Consider the following 19371-nt stretch of genomic DNA (forward strand, 5'->3'; position numbering starts at 1 on the left):
CCTTATCCTAATACAGTAGGGTAAATTTACTAAGGTGGGAGATTTTTAGAACTGGTGATGTTGCCCATAGCAACCAATCAGATTATATTATCTTCTAGAAGCAGCTAGGTAATGTTAAGTAGATCTGATTGGTTGCTAAGAGCAATGGGTGTGGTCTTTTGAGGAGACAAAAGACAAAAGCAACTATATGCCTTTTCCAGGGCACACTTGAAAAATTGAAAATATGAAATTATTAAAATGTAACTTTTATTATAATATACTTAAAAAAGAAGAGAGCAAGCATTCATAATCTAGGAGCGTTGATACTCATGAGCATTGATATTCATATTATAGGCAAAATAATAATGTAAGTAAGCGAAAATCTGTAATCCCTCATTCAAGAGAAAACACATTCATATCCTCTATAATAGAGAATTTTATAATAGAGAATGAGCATCAACGCTCCTAGATTATGAATGCTTGCTCTCTTCTTTTTTAAGTATATTATAATAAAAGTTACATTTTAAAAATTTCATATTTTCAATTTTTCAAGTGTGCCCTGGAAAAGGCATACAGTTGCTTTTGTCTTTTGTCTCCTCAAAAGACCACACCCGTTGTTTCATAGTTTTCATAACTATTTTTCGGGAGCACCACCAACCATTTGCCGAATTAATTATTAAAGTAGGCTTTACGTTGGTTTAACAATATTATCAATTTATTCAACTATAATTGCTATATCCTGTGCAGATTTATACCTTCCGAATAAGACTGTACAAACTGAGGTCTATCTCAGCTCTAAATCTAGCACGGATTTTAAATTTATCTTTTGATATACTTACCATCCCCATTGCCGAATCATGACCAGCTTCAATCTTAAAACCGAATTAAGCGCTAAGCGCAGAACGGGAGACTTAGAAAGTAATTTCCCCATGGGGGATGATATTAAGGATCCAGACCCCAATTGGGAAGAGGAAATTTCAAAGATGAAATATATTTTACAACGACAGACACATACAAATTGGGACTTAACAAGTTTGGAGAACTATCAGAAACAAAAAAATCATACCTAGAGGTCTTAGGCCTAAACTGTTCCCATAATTAGAATTATTTACCGCCAACCTCCGACAGGAGTGGGAGACTACTCTGCTCAAATGTTCTCATGAACTAATTAGTATCCTCATAAAGCATAACAATCTTGTCTTGGACGAGTGTACCAAAGAAATTGATAAAATTGCCAAGAATCTGGAACAATGGGAACAAGATCCCAAATTCCAAAACAGATTTGAGAAAATCAATAAGGATCTTCAAATATACAAACAGACGATAATTGATAGGAAGAAGAACAAGTTTACAAGGGACAAGAGGGACTTTTCAAATAAGATCTTCCATTGGAATAGACCGATTAGAAAGGAACGCTCCATGGGACATTCCAATACCCCATCCTCCTCAGAGGTAGATCTATCCAGCGCAGATGAAATCGATAGTCATATTCTTGACTACAGAAGCGTCTCAACATCAAGAGTAAACAGCAACTCAGTGACCGGTTTTTTAGAACAAACCAGGGGAGCACGAGGCCATCAAGCAAAAGAAAAACAAGACGTAGCAAGAGGAAGAGGAAGAGCAAAGTGGGGCTCACCATCTCCAAACCGGTATCACAATCACAGGAACCAGAATTAAACCTGTCTCATAACAAACTTCAAATAATAAACCTATCAAGTCACATTCTTACAGCACAACAAAGGTCAGTTTTGGAAAAAGGCTTAACTTTCTCACCAACAAAAAGATTTAATAGATTCCAGTGGCAAACCAATCTGCAACTCTTTGCACGAAAATTAATATTGGCAAAGTTCTTCACAGAGAGAACAGGAACATCGGAACCCTCTCATGACTTTGAAAACTTGTCGTCACAAGAAAGGTTAGCTCTAGCAACATTGGAAGAACTTGCAGACCTCAATGAGCCAATTCCTCCTACACAACAAAAGTTTGTTGTTGAAGAAAAAAATCAACTTTCTTCCCCAAAGACACCATTTGTCCAGAGGTCAAAGTATTTACGAACTTGGTCTCCCGGGATCTGGATAGGCTATATAAGAACAAGAAACATCATCATTCCGCAGGCAATCTTACGCTTAATGAACGAAAGGTGCTCCAGGAGATTAAAACTTGGACAGATATAGTTCTGAAACCTTCAGACAAAGGAGGGAACATCGTGATATGGTCAACAGACTTATATCTCAAACAAGCCAAGAAACAACTGGATGATCAATCATGCTATCAAAAGAGTCTCTTTGATCCAACAGAAAGATATACTAAATCATATATGAACATCATTAACAGGGCATATCATGATGGCATCATTACCAAATCAGAACAGGACTATCTGTCAGTGGATAACCCTCGAGTACCAACATTTTTCCTTTTACCAAAGGTACATAAAGATCTCAGAGATCCCCCTGTCGGCCTATTCTTTCAGGAAATGGCGGCCTATTAGAGAAAACCTGCATATTCTTAGACACACATTTAAGAGACTATGTTTTGGAACTCCCATCATACACCAGGGACACGACTGACGTCCTCAGGAAGATCAGTGACATACAATTGGAGGAAACACATCTCCTCGTCAGCCTGGATGCTGAGGCATTATATACAAGCATACAACATGACCTTGGCATCCAGGCGGTGGAATATTTTTTGAGAATGCGGGGAATGGATGACTTTCACCAATTCTTAGTACAACTCCTCCATTTTGTATTAAACAAAAACTATTTCACTTTCAACAATCTCTTCTACACCCAGGTAAGGGGAACAGCGATGGGGGCAGCTTGTGCCCCCACATATGCTAACCTCTTCCTGGGTTGGTGGGAGAGGGAATTTGTATTTTCTGACCTCTGTGAATCATATACTAAAGACATCATACTTTGGACACATTACATTGATGACATCCTAATCATATGGGATGGCACACAAATTAAACTTTTGGAATGCATACAGCAACTTAACAATAATACCCTCAACCTTTTATTTATCTGTTATCATAAGGACAGCATCTCCTTTTTGGACCTCCGAATCTATAGGGATATCAACAACATGATCTCCATGGAAATATATAGGAAAAGTACAGCCACTAATACCCTTCTACATCAAACCAGCTCACATTTCCCTCCTACAATAACCAATATTCCAAAAGGAGAATTCTTACGCCTCAGGAGAAATTGCTCTAATGACAAAGTCTTCGAGATGAGAAGTAAAGAACTAACACTCAGACTAAAGGAACGAGGATACAGCATGAGATCTATTAAAAAAGCAAGAAATAATCTAACCAAGACAACAAGAGAAACTTTAATATTTAGTACAAAAAAACACAGGGAAGAGTCCCAGACTATAAGATTTGTGGGAGACTAGACTTTTGTAAAGAATGGAGGGAGATCAAGTCAATCTTGCAAAGGTACTGGCACATCATACTTTCGGATGAAGATCTGGCCAAAAAACTTAATACAAAAATTGATCTCAGTTGGCGGCAATCACCCAATTTAAAGGACCTTCTAGTCAGCAGCCATTACACACAACAACCATTACGAGAGCCACTAGTGAAAGGAAGTCACCCTTGTGGTAACTGTAAGATTTGTCAACATGTGGTAAGCAAACAAGAATTAGTGGACAAATACGGAGACAAGATAAAAATAAATGATTTCTACAACTGCAGAAGCAAAAACGTTGTCTACTGCATCTCCTGCCCATGTGACCTGAGGTACGTAGGGATGACAACCCGTATGCTAAAAATCAGAACTCTCGAACACATGAGTAACATTAGGAACGCTGACAAATGTCAACAAAGAATGCAACAACTGACAACCATTTCAAAACACTTTCTAACATCATTCTGGCTCAGTACAAGACCTCAAGGTAAACGGTCTGGAGCAAATCAGACCAGGAATCCGAGGTGGAGATATCACATGGATGCTCCTTAAGAAGGAGAGTGAATGGACTTTTAAGCTGGATACCTTGGCTCCAAAGGGTCTAAATGAATATCTCAATTTTGGTGTCTTTTTACAAGAATGACTTTACAAATAACTTTAATTTACTCGGCAGAATTCAACTATACTGATACATACTCTCTGGTTTTCTTTTCTTTTTTATGTGCACATATTTGTTTTTTTCACATTATTTAATACTTAAGTTTGTTACTTGTTTTGTCACTTTTTTCACCTTATCCCACTCTTCTACCATCTTTTCAGCTCATCATGCCATTTCCACAATCCACAGTCTCCCAATCTCCTCCACATTTCACCTTAGTCCCTACCATTTCCCACATTTTACTTCCCTTCCCCATTTCACACAATTTTTCACATCTCCTCAACACTTCACCCCAATCTTCATACAAAAGAAATGGCACCATATCCATCCCAGACATACACATTTCTTCACCTACCCACCATCTCAGCAGTCCCGATTTCACCTCAGTCAACACCTTTTTTCCTCTTTTTTCCTCACGATTAGGTATTACATACAATAACAGTCACACACCCCATCATATCACACCCATCCCCAAGTCCCTATTCCCCACCACATGTCCTTATATCCCCACCACCCATCCCACCCCAACAAACCCCCATCCCACCCACTCCATCCTTCCTACACTTCCGCTCCATTTTCCCTCCCTCCACCACATGCCCCAACCTCTCTTCCTCACATACTCCATCCTTCCTATAAAACCCCTATTTTCTCCCTTTCCAAACCCCCCTCATTTTTCCACCCGTTTTTCCATCACCCCTTCACATTTTCCTCCCCCATCTATTCGGCTCACACCTTCTTTAATCCCCCATCAATCCCAGCCCGTCACACTCTCTTCTCTTTCCCATCAACCACCTTCTCCTCCATTAATTCACATCTGCAGCTTTCATAATCACCAAGGTAGTCCCAAATAAACATTTAGCCCTATTCCGGGTTCATAACCAATTTATCCATAAGCTCATTATTCCAAACAATTTCACATCTCCAATCTTCTCCCCTCTTCTAATACATCAGTCATCCCCCAGTCCCTTCTTCTCCTTCACTTCTACCCAATTGGCCTTCTATAAAACTCCCATGCTAATAGATATATCAAACTCATAGTTATAACCATAAACATAAACACAACAAAAATGCCCATTTAATAATTTCTCAGTTTCACTTTTTAATTAATTTTCCATTTTTACCACTTATTTTAATTAATTAATTTTTATGATTTATTATTCATTATTTATATTTTTCATTTATTATTTATCATATCTATTTTATTTTTATTTTTATATTCATTCTCATATTCATATCTACTTTTACTTGTATCTTTATTTCATTTATTAAAAAAATCTTCTTTTATGTTTATACTTATCACTACCTTCTGCTCTCCAAACTTGTGAAGCCAGCATACTAAATACCGATATATACTATGTCCTTAATAATCCTCTTATTTTCTAAGGGAATTAGCCCCAGCCTTTCACATACAAATTAGATCATTACCCCCTAAATTGAGAATTCAACACAAGTGGGCACATGGGAATGTCTTATATTAGCCATTTGACTACTCAAGACACTCCTCTCATCACCGATAGGCTGTCCACTCCCTTAAGATAGGCAGTGGGGAGCTCCGGGAGCAGGCGATCATGTGACCAAGCTCCCAGAGCGAAACGCGCGTCACTTCCGGTTCCAGCGCCCGAACTTCCGGTCACACGGACCGCGGCTGCCGGTGCCTCACTCCTCGGATCCTGTCCCATCCCTTGGTCTGCAAATATGCTCCTCAGGTTGGGTAATATCACCATCGGCTACGGCCGGAGGACGGGTTTTCTCACCCAGCCAACGCTCTCCCCTCTTCAGACACGGGAACTTCCATGCACCACCCAAATAACAGGAGATGTGGTGGAGACTTGGTTCTCCTCGTAATTACAGCACTAATGGCTCTCTGTGCATGAATCCATTTAGGATTAAAATGTAGGGGCTGATACTGAGGATTTGCATACAAGGGACACATGCATTTATGATTCATGAATTAATCTAATCTCTGAATTTACAGTATTGGGCAATATACTTCTTTTCATGGTATTTATATATTGTTTTGCTTTCAAATTTTTGTGGCTATTACAAAGTTCTTTATTGCTATATTTGAACTCTCTAAGGTGTGCAAAACCGAGATATACCCAGGGCATCTGGGCAGAGGATATATTAACAAATTGTGGTTCCCCTTTCCAGAGCACAACATTTTGAATTATTTTTGTGGTACCTGCTGCTTCTAGGATATCTGTATAGAGAATATATTTATCAATATACTTTTTCATATTTTCTCATTTCATTGAATTTACATACTAGTGCTTAGTACTGCTGTTCATGTGAGTTTGGTATGGCTACCCATGTGTGTTTTCTGTTAATCCTTTGGCTCTCACTGTTCAGCAACATTATCACATTCGGATTGCATAAGTGTGGAAAGCCAGAGGCACTGCATGATATTACAGCTCCCTCTCTCCCCATTTTTTTTTTTTGGGGCAATTAAACCACTGTATCCTTGCACAAGAATTATACTTGGGAGTGCAATTGTGATAGAGTTGATTTAGGAGTTATAAAACCCAGGAATCAGGGAAATACATAACCATTAGTGAATGCAATGCCAAGTGACACTCTGCAGTGACAAAATATCTTTGTCACACAGATCTTTATTTGTTAGATTTCTCAGCAATATTTTTGTAGCCTAATTTTTGAAAAACTAAAGCCCGATACTCACTCAATTTTTGATCGATATCTGTGGGTCCCTGCACAATTGGAATACGGTGCACTCTGGAGACATATTCACCTACGGTCAGACCGCACTGAGTATGCCCAAACTCGTCTGATCTTGGAAGCCAAGCACTGCAGGTCCTGGTCAGTACCTGGATGGGGAACCACCAGGAAATACTAGGTACCGTAGGTATTTTATTCTCCTATGCACATCATAACTTTGGGACCCACAGTCAGGAACTCGATCTTAGGCTCCAATAATTATTGGACCCTATCAGGCCTGAGGGAGTGACCTCATTCCATAAAATTCTCTATTATAGAGGATATGAATGTGTTTTCTCTTGAATGAGGGATTACAGATTTTCGCTTACTTACATTATTATTTTGCCTATAATATGAATATCAATGCTCATGAGTATCAACGCTCCTAGATTATGAATGCTTGCTCTCTTCTTTTTTAAGTATATTATAATAAAAGTTACATTTTAATAATTTCATATTTTCAATTTTTCAAGTGTGCCCTGGAAAAGGCATATAGGGGGTCATTCCGAGTTGTTCGCTCGTTGCCGATTTTCGCAACGGAGCGATTAAGGCAAAAATGCGCATGGTTTGCAGTGCGCATGCGGTAAGTATTTTAGCACAAAACTTAGTAAATTTACTCACGTCCGAACGAAGAAATTACATCGTTGAAGTGATCGTAGTGTGATTGACAGGAAGTGGGTGTTTCTGGGCGGAAACTGGACGTTTTCTGGGAGTGTGCGGAAAAACGCAGGCGTGTCAGGGAAAAATGCGGGAGTGTCTGGAGAAACGGGGTGTGGCTGGCCGAACGCTGGGCGTGTGTGTGACATCAAACCAGGAACGAAACGGCCTGATCTGATCACAATCTGTGAGTAAGTCTCGAGCTACTCAGAAACTGCTAAGAAATTTCTATTCACAATTCTGCTAATCTTTCGTTCGCAATTCTGCTAAGCTAAGATACACTCCCAGAGGGCGGCGGCTTAGCGTGTGCAATGCTGCTAAAAGCAGCTAGCGAGTGAACAACTCGGAATCACCCCAATAGTTGCTTTTGTCTTTTGTCTCCTCAAAAGACCACACCCTTTGTTTCATAGTTTTCATAACTATTTTTCAGGAGCACCACCAACCATTTGCCGAATTAATTATTAAAGTAGGCTTTACGTTGGTTTAACAATATTATCAATTTATTCAACTATAATTGCTATATCCTGTGCAGATTTATACCTTCCGAATATGGTTGCTAAGAGCAACAGCACCAATTCTAAAAAAAAAATCCCATCTTAGTCAATATAACCCAGTGACTTTACATCTACAGTACATACTCAAGGTGAATGGAATTTCTTAAAATGGTCATTTTGTCAGGTAAATCTCCTTCATGACAAATCCATAAAACTGTCCAGATTTTGACAAGTCACAGGTTCCTAGCTTTCACACAGATTTAAGTAGGTAATTATGGGACCCTGCTTGTTTGCCAGGGAACTCTGTGTTGTAAGAACAAAGGGGCAATGAGTGCTCTGTTTATCTGGACCCATGAGAGTGGGAGCTGAGGAAGAAGATGTCCCGAGGTGCATTGGTTCACCTCTAAAGAATCATGTGTCCATTTAGGCTGTACCAATCGACCTTCCCCATCTACCTAGAGACAGTTACTTAGGAGTGAGTGACTCATTCATTAACATTTGGTACTGACAGGATTAAACCCACAGGTGGGAGCCCAGGAGCAGCTGTTAGTGGGATAAATTAATGAGGCAACTGTAAAAATGCATCCAGTACCTGAAAAGAAGTCATTTGACAGAGGGCTGTACCAATCAGTTTTGTAAGGGACCTTAATTTCTGATTTTCTCCCTTTATTTTCTTGAAGTCAAATTTGCATTATAATCTTTATGTAAATTTATGTAATATCTTTTTGTAACCAAACCTTGGAAATATTTTTCAAATTAAACACAGCTGACCTAGCATATTCTCTGTGTTCTTTAATAATTCATTGGCTTCTAAGTGCCAAATTCCATGCTACATGAATGTGATATTATTCTTGATTATTAATAATTGTGTACAGGTAGAAGCGAAGGACTACCTTGTGACAGCTCACCAAAATTTCCTTACTGGTGGCAGTAATATTTTGTTATTAACCATAAGTGCTTGAGTAACCAATAAACATGAATAGCAACTTCAGAGTGGCTTATATCTGAAAGTCAGATGGGTTTGTGATAGCAGGTCTTATTCCCAGGCCCTCGGAGCAGTCCAGCAGCAAAGATGCAGCCCAGTTTGTACACCTAGTCATCCTGCTGGCCAGTGGAAGCAGGGGAAGGAGCTTAAGCGCCAGGAGAACGTTCTATCTACAACCATATCTATGGGGAGAGATACACTGCTTTCACATTTACATCACATCTGGTGATGGCTGCAGCAGGCAAGGGATACTATTCATCTATCTGACTGTTGGCACAGGGCCCATTGTGCCGAATATGTCCATTCACAGTATCCCTGGGGCCCCAGTGCTTCTTCATCTGTGTACCCATCAGCAGCAGGGCCCTTATAGCATTTCACCTGTAAACCCAACAGTGGGGGAGACCCTTTGCAACCTCATATGTGTATCAATCAGCAGGGGGGTCTCCAGTACCACCTTATCTATGTACTCATCAGCAGGAGACCCTATACCACCACACCTGTATACTCATCAGCAAGGAGGGCATTGTAACTTCTCCCATGTATGTTATGTGGACTACTCAGCAATCTGGGTTACCAGGTGGTACCAGATGATGCTCATGCAATTATTCCTTGCCCAACAGTCTTTTAGCCTCCTGCAATGCTAGGCTTCACCTTTAGAAGCGGCCTTTCCAGGGTGAATTAGGTCCACCCCGTACTCAGATGCCGCCAGGTCTAAAGTAAGGACAAGGCGACTATTGGAGGCAGGGCAGGAGTAAATGCAGTACAGTGAGATGTTCACTGGACCCAACCTTTATAACCCTGTTCAATACTCAAACAGAGATAATTAACAAATTGTATGTAGGTGCAACAATGCACAGGGTGATATAATGATAAACACTGAATGAATATGAAATGCAACAATGCACAGGGTGGTATAATAATAAACACAGATGATATGTAAATAATGCACAGGATGATATAAGCAACTTAAACAAATATAAATGCAACAATGCAAAAGGTGGTAGTAATAATGAATAAATGCAAAGGCAAGAAACTGTGGAGTTCCACACAAAACCTGAATTCTAGGAGAGCTGGTTCCAATAAGGAAAATGAACAAGACAAGGTATCCGAATTACAGGAGTTCATAGAGCTGACAGGTTCTCACATGTAGCAGGAACTATCACCAGCAGAGTGGGAGTGACCAGGAATGGAATTTATATGTGGCTGCTCCAATCAGCACCAAGAATCCAGAGAGGTAATGATTAAAGTAAAAGACATGCAGCTGGACAGCTAGACACACAGAGGCAAACTACTAATTATGCAGCAGCTAAGGCTGAACACAGGGAAACATACAGGAATCTAGCTACTGCAGTGAAGTAACACAGATGCACCGTTAGCTGCTTGTAACAGTGTCCCCAAACCGCAACCAGGCGCTAATGATTAACTAATTTCAATTAATAAATCACCATTCGTTATTTTCAAGCTGCAACACAGAGCCACTGATTTAGGGTCTTCAAGTCAGAATAATTAGCACAGGTGAGCCCTGTGCTAGTTCCCAAAGCTAATCTAACATTTAACTCTTTGCGCTAATTGTCTATGGTAATGCTGATGTTCAAATAAACAAAATGCAAATTTTCTTATAATTCATGAGTTTTAATACACATAAAAGACTAGACCGGTCTAAGATATCTTAACAATATAAGAACAATATTATAATCAGTATTATCACAATACTATTAAAAATAACTCAAGGAGGTGGAGCCAAGCTAATCTGTGCACAGTTCTCAAACGGACAAATTAGTAACTATATTTCAGTCGCATAATACAGTTGTTATAATGCGCAACAATTGCTTCTAGAACCCATGTAGAAATATAAGTTCCTTAGATGTTTCTTATGTAAAAGCAATGTTCCTTGTTTTATTGCCCATCAGCATAGACAGAATAATGGCATGAAGATCTGCTCCTATACGGAGCCTTACGTGTGGTTTCCGTCAATATCGTGTAACGCAAGATAAAGCCCCAATGGTAAGTACAGCGGTCCCGGTTTCAGGGGATCCAGCGCCTGCAATGACGCCCGCTGATAGCGAGGATGTCCAGCCACAGGGAACAACGAGACCGCACCGTTCCAGTGCTGCTTGCAAGCACCCAGGTCCCGCTCTCTCTCCTCTCAATAGGTGTCGGGCTGATGTTAATGGCGATGAACAGCAATACAGATGGGTTCAAAGGCAATATAAGGGTCCAACATCCACACTTCTGACGCGTTTCGCTCCTTTCACAGAAGCTTCTGTGCAGAATGGTCAGAGTGACTGGGAGGTGGCCGGGAAGGATGTAGTGGTGGGAGCAGAGGGAGACAAGGTTGCAGAGCAGCAGTCAGTACAGGATCGGACAGAGGGGCTAATTCAGACCTGATCACTGCTGTGTGTTTTCGCACAGCGGGCGATCAGGTCTCAACTGCGCATGCGCCGCAGTGCATATGTGCATGCAAGAGATGCAATCGGCATCTCAGCCCAGTGATCACCTCTGCCTGATAGACAGGCAGAGGCATTCACTGGGCGAGAGGGGGCGGGCTGGAGGCGTTCGGACGCCATTTTGGGGGTGCGGTCTGGTCAATGCAAGCAATGGGTGGGCCGTGTTGACTGCATGACGTCACACACAGCCACTGTGACCCGGGACATGGCAAAATGTTACCTACCAGCGCAGGTAGGGACTTACTTTCCGGGTGCAATTGCATCGCCACTGTGCGATGCTGTCACACCCGTGCAGCGGGGGGAGTGCATGACATGAAGGGCAGACTAGCCCTGTGCTGGGCATCCCCCCTCCCCCGCATGTCAGAGTGACTGATCGTAGCCGTGCAAAATTTTGCACGGCTACGATCAGGTCTGAATTACCCCCAGAGTGTATGGCAGGATGGGGCCTAGCTCTCACACTTAAAAATCAATAATGATACAATTATATTTTACGTGAATGTTTTTATATTACTGAATATATTAAACAATGCATTAATTACATGCTCCAGTTTGTGATAGGTCACTCAGGTGTATCCACATGTGATGCTTTACTCTTGTTTCTTGGGAGACACATACTCAGCCCTTGTTTCCTTGGCTATTTTGTTTGTATTTTCAGGGGCTAATATACCTTGTTTTCCTAATGCTTTTTCTGTTTATCCATGGAAAACAAACAAGTGATAACTACAGTTTGAGTATCCCTTATCCAAAATCCCACATATTTCTATTATATATATTATATATGTTTAGATCTATATAATATATACATATAGAATATATAGAATATATATGTCATTATCTCAGTAGGGGACCCAAATATGTAAAATTTTTAATTTTGGATATATTTTGGATAAATTTAAACAAACACCCCTTTCAGAGACAAGTCATTTTAGGATTGTGAATGGTTCCAAACCCAACCCTTAGACAATGTGGTGGCTAAATTAGTTCTAATAGAGAAAAAATTGGTATGATGTTTTCAGTTCTGAATGTGGCTTTTGGACCAAACTGCAAGGATTTCAGACCCTCCGTTTAAAAAATGTCCCCCATACTCTCTAAGTTAATTACATTTAATTAAAGTAATTGAGCATATTGTAAATCAGTTGTGCTATTTATTAAAAATTAACTAAAACATTTTTTTTCATAATTAAAACAACATTTATAAACTGTAGCCATAACAGCTACATTTTTGAATAATGCATTGAGTTGAAGTCTGCACCAAATTGTTTGCACATCCTCAAAATGAATAATTCATCCTGTTATTAGGAATAATAAAAGACATAGATTTTTTTTTATGCTTACATCCAATTTTTCTTTTGATTTTGTGCTTGTAATTGGCTATGAAATAATGGTCTGTATATGTAATGTATTTTAAAGTGCAATCTCATAATTTTCAGAAATCTGTGCCTGTAATAATTATTATCACCCAAACTCTGGCAGAGAACTGTTTTATTATTGACGCCGTGGATCGGATATTAATGATACACAGAGGAGCAGGAATTACTATATCGGATATGACCATAGCTTAAAACCAGTAAACAAATCAACCGTTAGGGATATGGGTGATTTGAATCAACAAGGGTGAAAAGATTTGGATAGTATGTGCATTAATGTTAATAGAAATAGATTATAGAGGAATATTTGTGATGTGACCTTCTGCTCACTAATTGAAATACTACTCAGAGTCAGCACTGGAGTAATCAAGTTAAACAGTGACTCATAAATCATAATAAGAAGTGCTGTCACAATTATTGCACTATATATCTGGCCAGTCTCACTAAAATGTCGGCTACAGCGATCTTCAGGTTAATAGGAACAGATATGGCATTTAAAGACTATTTGAATAAAATCTGCTGTAAGGTGCAAAGTGTTCCTCTGTTAATTTACAGATAATTTGAAGTGATGTACTAAGGATAGCAGAAACACAGCTGAACCCTTCTATGCTAGGAGGCGCATTATTTGTGCAGTAATAGTTACATGCTTTCAGGAGTAGACATGATCCTGTTTCTGACTGGGGCTGCAAGTGAAATAGTTCTCTTGTCACAGCTTGCACAAACTATCACGGTGTCCTGTACTGTACATGTAAATATTATAGCTTTATCATTTATCTTCTGAGAGAGACTGAGATACACATACATGTACCCTGGGCAAATAGCAGTGAATTAGTCTTCAGTATTAATTGTGATGAAAATCACAATATCAATGCAGGTGTTAACCAAAACACTGCAAATAGAAAGTGAAATATAAAAGTGAGGGTACAACAGCGTCATGTCATAGAAGGCTTTGTTTTGGTCGTGGAAACATCTGTCTTTTTGATCAAAGTTAGCAATCCCTAGATAGTTCAGAGACTGTTACTGTACTTCCAAAATAGTGTCGTGCTGCTCTCTCCAACTCGTGCGAACAAAATTCAACATGATCCTGAAAAGTTTATCATTTTCCAAAATATCTGCATTATGTGTAGAGAATAAATGTTACATATTGCACCACTTGGCTCCAATAACAGAGGAGAATAACACTATGGGCTTCATTCTGTGTCGGATGCCAGGGCCGTTGCTAGGGTGTTTGGTGCCCTGCTGCAAACTATAAATTTGCGCGCTCCCTTACTTTACAAAGGGCCAGTGCTCATCAAAAAATGAATGGGGTCTCACAAGGAAGGGACGTGGCCAGACAATAGTACTCCCATTTCAAATTATGCCACACAGTAGCACAATCTTATTCACATTACACTGAAATGCCCCCAGTAGTAGTGCCTCTTATTCATAATGCTCCCAGTAGTGATGCCACCAGTAGTGGCACCACCTACACATAACGCCCCCAGTAGTGGCTCTGCTTACACATAACAACCCCAGTAGTGGTGCTGCTTACACATAATGTCCCCAGTAGTGGCACCGCTTCCGCACATAATGCTTCCAGTAGTGGTGCCGCTTATACACATAAAGCCCCCAGTAGTAGCGTGGCTTACACACATAATGCCCTAGTAGTAGTGCCGCTTACACATAATGCTCCAGTAGTAGCGCTGCTTATACATAATGCCCCAGTAGTAGTGCAGCTTATACATAACACTCACAGAAGTGCAGCTTACACATAACGCCCCAGTAGTAGCGCTACTTATACATAATGCCTCATGTAGTAGCACCGCTTACACATAACGCCCCAAGTAGTAGCTCCCCTTACACATAAGGCCCCAGTAGTAGCGCAGCTTACGCATAACACCCCAAGTAGTAGTGCCGCTTACATACAGTATAATGCCCCTAGTAGTAGCACCACTTATGCATAACGCCCCCAGTAGTAGCACCGCTCACACATAACGCCCCCAGTAGTAGTGCCACTTATACATAATGCCCAAGAAGTAGCACCACTTACACATAATGCCTCAGTAGTAACGCAGCTTATGCATAACACCCCCAGTAGTAGTGCCGCTTACATATAACACACCCAGTAGTAGCGCCACTTATGCATAACACCCCCAGTAGTAGCTACCCCCAGTAGTAGCTCCGCTTACACAAAACGCCCCAGTAGTAGCGCTGCTTATACATAATGGCCCCAGTAGTAGCGCCACTTGCACATAACGCCCCAGTAGTAGCACCACTTACACATAACACCCCAGTAGTAACGCTGCTTATACATAACACTCACAGAAGTGCAGCTTACACATAACACCCTAGTAGTAGTGCTGCTTACACATAACACCCCAGTAGTAGCACAGCTTACACATAACACCCCAGTAGTAGCACAGCTTATACATAACGCCCCAGTAGTAACACAGCTTACACATAACGCACTAGTAGTAGCACATCTTTTGCTTGACACCCCAGTAGTAGTGCTGCATACGCAAAACGCCCCCAGTAGTAGTGCAGCTTACGCATAATGCTCCAGTAGCAAAGCATCTTACACATAACACCCCAGTAGTGGTGGAGCCCACACAAAACACCCCAGTAGTAGCGCAGTTTATGCATAATACACCCAGCAGTAGCACCACTTATGCATAACGCCCACAAAAGTGGAACTTATTCACATTTTGCCCCCTCATCCTGGCTCCCACATATACATATAAACACAAACACACACACATACATAGATATAAACACACATACACATTTTCCCTGCAGTTACCTATTACCATCTGGCTGGCCAGATCTGGAGCAGCACTTCCACCTCTGTAGCAGTCTGCACTCTCTGGTCCCACAGTAGAGCATGCAGGGGGGTTTCTGGTTACCCAGGAACCCCCCACCCCCACCCCCCGATGGACCTAATACCTTGTTTTAGAAACAGAGACAACTGTGTCATTGTTTCAAGAAAAGCTGCGACCACGATCGCAGCTACCGCTGCAGGGAGCTATTGCCGGCAAAGCTTTCTCCCAACCTGCGGCAACTGGGAGCTGCTGCGCATGCACAGCAAGGCAACTCCATAACATATGCTCACAATTTCAGTAGCTGCTCCGTGGATGGCACTGGCAGTGTCTCTCCTCTGCAACACCTGGGCATGTGTGCAGTACACTGTATATGTTTGTTTAAATGTACAGTGTGTGTGTGGTGTGTAATGTATGTTTCTGTGTGGAGTGTACAGTATGTGCAGTCTGTGTCTGTGTTTTATGTCATACATACACAAACACACACACACACACACGTGATGTATATATATATATATATATATATATATATATATATATATATATATATATAGATAGTTAGATAGATAGATAGATAGATAGATAGGTAGATAGATAGATAGATAGATAGATAGATAGATAGATAGATAGATAGATAGATAGATAGATCTAAGAGTAGGGCAGCACATCCATAATACTTTCCAGGTGCCCTCCACAGGAACTCCCAGCACAGTGCCCACACACAGCAATACAGCATGGCGGCACACGGTACAATAAATTAGTCACAACAAGCAGGTAACTGCAACATTTTTTGATGCTTTATTACATCATCATAAGGCACCTGACGATGAGGGCGCCGCCGCATGGCAAGATCTTCTACTGTTGGTCAGTGCCCTCCGGTGCTGTGCTGTGAAGATGCTACCCGTCTAGTTTCCCTTCGTGGAGAGGACCTTTGCTGGGCGGTGCGTGATGACGTCATCGCGCATCGTACAGCATTGTGGGACTGGCACATAGACGCTAGGGGTCATAATTTACCTCTAGTGTCTATGCTGTGCTATGGGAGAGACGTCATGATGTCTCTCCCATATATGCGAGGAGCAGCGCCGGCAGAGGTCAGCAGTGGAGGTCAGCAGCGGTCGGGAATCAGGAGTGGGAATAGTAAGTATTAATTTATTTATTTATTTTTTGTAAGCGGCACTACTCAACTGGGGCTACAACTCTACTGGGGGCACAAATGGGGGCACAACTCTACAGGGGGCATAACTGACCATGCCCCTGTATGAAGTCATGCCCCTATTTTCTCCCAGGGTGCCACAAGGGCTAGAGCCGGCCCTGATAGTCACACATACAGGTATATACATACAGTGACACACAAGCAGGCACACAGATATGTAGTCACACACCTATTCACAAACAGTCACACACATAGTGTTCCCTCTAGAAATCTAGGGCAGGGCACCGGACTACGGGGGAATATGTGTGCGTGTGTCCGAAACCGGGGAGTGGCCATTCAAAATATGGGGTGTGTCCATGCAACGTCATTTAAGTGTGCTGTGCGGCCCACAGATGTTGCTACAGGGGGCATGGGCGGCCGAAGCCGTCACTGTTGGGGGCGTGCCAAGCACATACGGAGGTGCTGGGCTTACCCCAAGCTCTCTCCCACAGCGTGAATCAGGGCCGGACTGGCCATCTGGCACTTCTCCGGCTCTCTGGTTCAGCCACCCCCACTGGTCTCCATGGAAATGGGGGCGTGCCGCGAGTCCACGCCCTTGGACTTGAGGAGCGCCCCCGGCAAGCATCGCCATGGTAATGGGGGCATGCCACAAGTCCACGCCCCCATGACTCACAGCACGTCCCCCGTACATCGTGGCAGTGCGCATCTATGACGTGCACGCGCTCACAAATGCCCAGGCCGTTTTTGAGCCCCAGTCCATCGCTTGCATGAATGTATGCCATGCGCATTTGCATGGCATCTTTACATGCTGGGAGGGCAGGAAGCGGGCGGCTGTTTTAGCGGGGCACAGCAGAAAGAGCAGGGCAGGTTTTGCCCTCAAAAAATCGGCAGAGCACGGCGCCCTGCTAAAACAGCCTAGCGTGAACACTACACACATGCACACATTCATACACACATATATAGCAGTCGCACACAAAAACAGTGCCCCATTCACTGTGTCATTCTCACTATTTACAGTAGGTTGTGCAGTGTGCTGCTGCTCTTCTCCCCTCCTCTCTCCGATGGTGCTGGCTGGCCTGGCACAGAGTGCCGTGTAGTTCCGCCTCCTTTTCAGACCTACAGCTGTCACTTCATTTTCCAGCTCATCAGTGCAATAGTGCACTGCTGCGGTGATCAAAGCTAGCAGAGGGAGGCTGGAGTAAGTTGTTCCCTGTGTCCCCTCTTGGGGCACAACAAGCAACACACGACTACACATAGAAGAAACTTAAAGTAAACTACAGCTCCCACAGCAAGGGCTTCTGGGAGCTGTAGTTTATTTTCAGTTTCCTCACAGTAGGGGGCAGCTATTAGAGCCTGGACTGCCTTGTGCTTCTCTGACGGCTCTTTAAGGACCTGTGCGCATCAGGACTCGGAGTGGGTGTTAGGGGATTAAACTGACAGTTGCGGCGCCCCCTCCAATACGGCGCCCAGGTCACATGCCCCTCTAGCCCCCCCTAGTTGCGGCCATGAATATACAAATGATGCAAACGTTGGGTTACATGCCTGTTGGTGATTTATTCACCCCAAATAGGTGTTCATTGTGTGCTAATTGCACTAGAGATTCCCTTAGGTATAAGTGCTATGCACTGACCTCCATTATGATAACTTAAAGTCCATTAGCAAAAGCAGGGCCGGTGCTCTGGCGTTCGGCGCCCCCCTGCAAACTATAAATTTGCGCCCTCCCATATTCGACAAAGGGTCAGCGCGTGCCTTTGGCGCATGCCAGAAAAGGGGTGTGGTCTCACAAGTAAGGGGCATGGCCACACAATAGTAACATCATTTAAATTTACCCCACACAGTAGCACAATCTTATTCATCTTATACGTAATGCCCCACCCGTAGTAGTAGCGTCCTTATATATAATGCACCCCAGTAGTAGTAGCATCCTTATATATAATGCCCCCCCAGTAGTAGTAGCATCCTTATACATAATGCCCCCCCCGCCCCCCAGTAGTAGTAGCATCCTTATACATAATGCACCCACAGTAGTAGTAGCATCCTTATACGTAGTGCAACCCCGGTAGTAGAAGTGTCCTTATACGTAATGCCTCCCCCAGTAGTAGTAGCGTCCTTATACGTAGTGCATCCCCAGTAGTAGTAGCATCCTTATACGTAATGCACCCACAGTAGTAGTAGCGTCCTTATATATAATGCCCCCCCTCAGTAGTAGTAGCATCATTATACGTAGTGCACCCCCGGTAGTAGAAGCGTCCTTATACATAATGCCTCCCCCAGTAGTAGTAGCGTCCTTATACGTAGTGCACCCCCAGTAGAAGTAGCATCCTTATACGTAATGCCCCCCGTAGTAGTAACGTCCATAATGCCCCCCACAGTAGTAGTAGCATCATTATACGTAATGCCCCCCAGTAATAGTAGCGTCCTTATACGTAATGCCCCCTAGTAGCATCCTTATACAAAATGCCCCCTCCCCGAGTAGTAGCATCCTTATACATAATGCCCTCCCAGTAGTAGTAGTGTACTTACATGCAATGCCTTCCCAGTAGTAGCATCACTATATGTAATGCCCCCCCCAAAATAGTAGTAGCGTCCTTACATGTAATGGCCCCCCAGTAGTAGCATCGTTATACGTAATGTCCACCTGTATTAGTAGTGTACTTACATGTAATGCCCCCCCAGTAGTAGTGTCATTATACGTCATGCCCCCCAGTAGT

General features: G+C 42.4%; 1 pseudogene; it reads left to right on the plus strand.

Moving 5' to 3' along the window:
* Window positions 1-6794: 6794 nt before the first annotated feature.
* Window positions 6795-6913, plus strand: LOC135052255 (5S ribosomal RNA; annotated as a pseudogene).
* The last annotated feature ends 12458 nt before the right edge of the window (window positions 6914-19371 follow it).

The sequence above is a fragment of the Pseudophryne corroboree genome, chromosome 2 (genome assembly GCF_028390025.1).
Source record: "Pseudophryne corroboree isolate aPseCor3 chromosome 2, aPseCor3.hap2, whole genome shotgun sequence".
Classification (NCBI taxonomy): Eukaryota; Metazoa; Chordata; class Amphibia; order Anura; family Myobatrachidae; genus Pseudophryne; species Pseudophryne corroboree.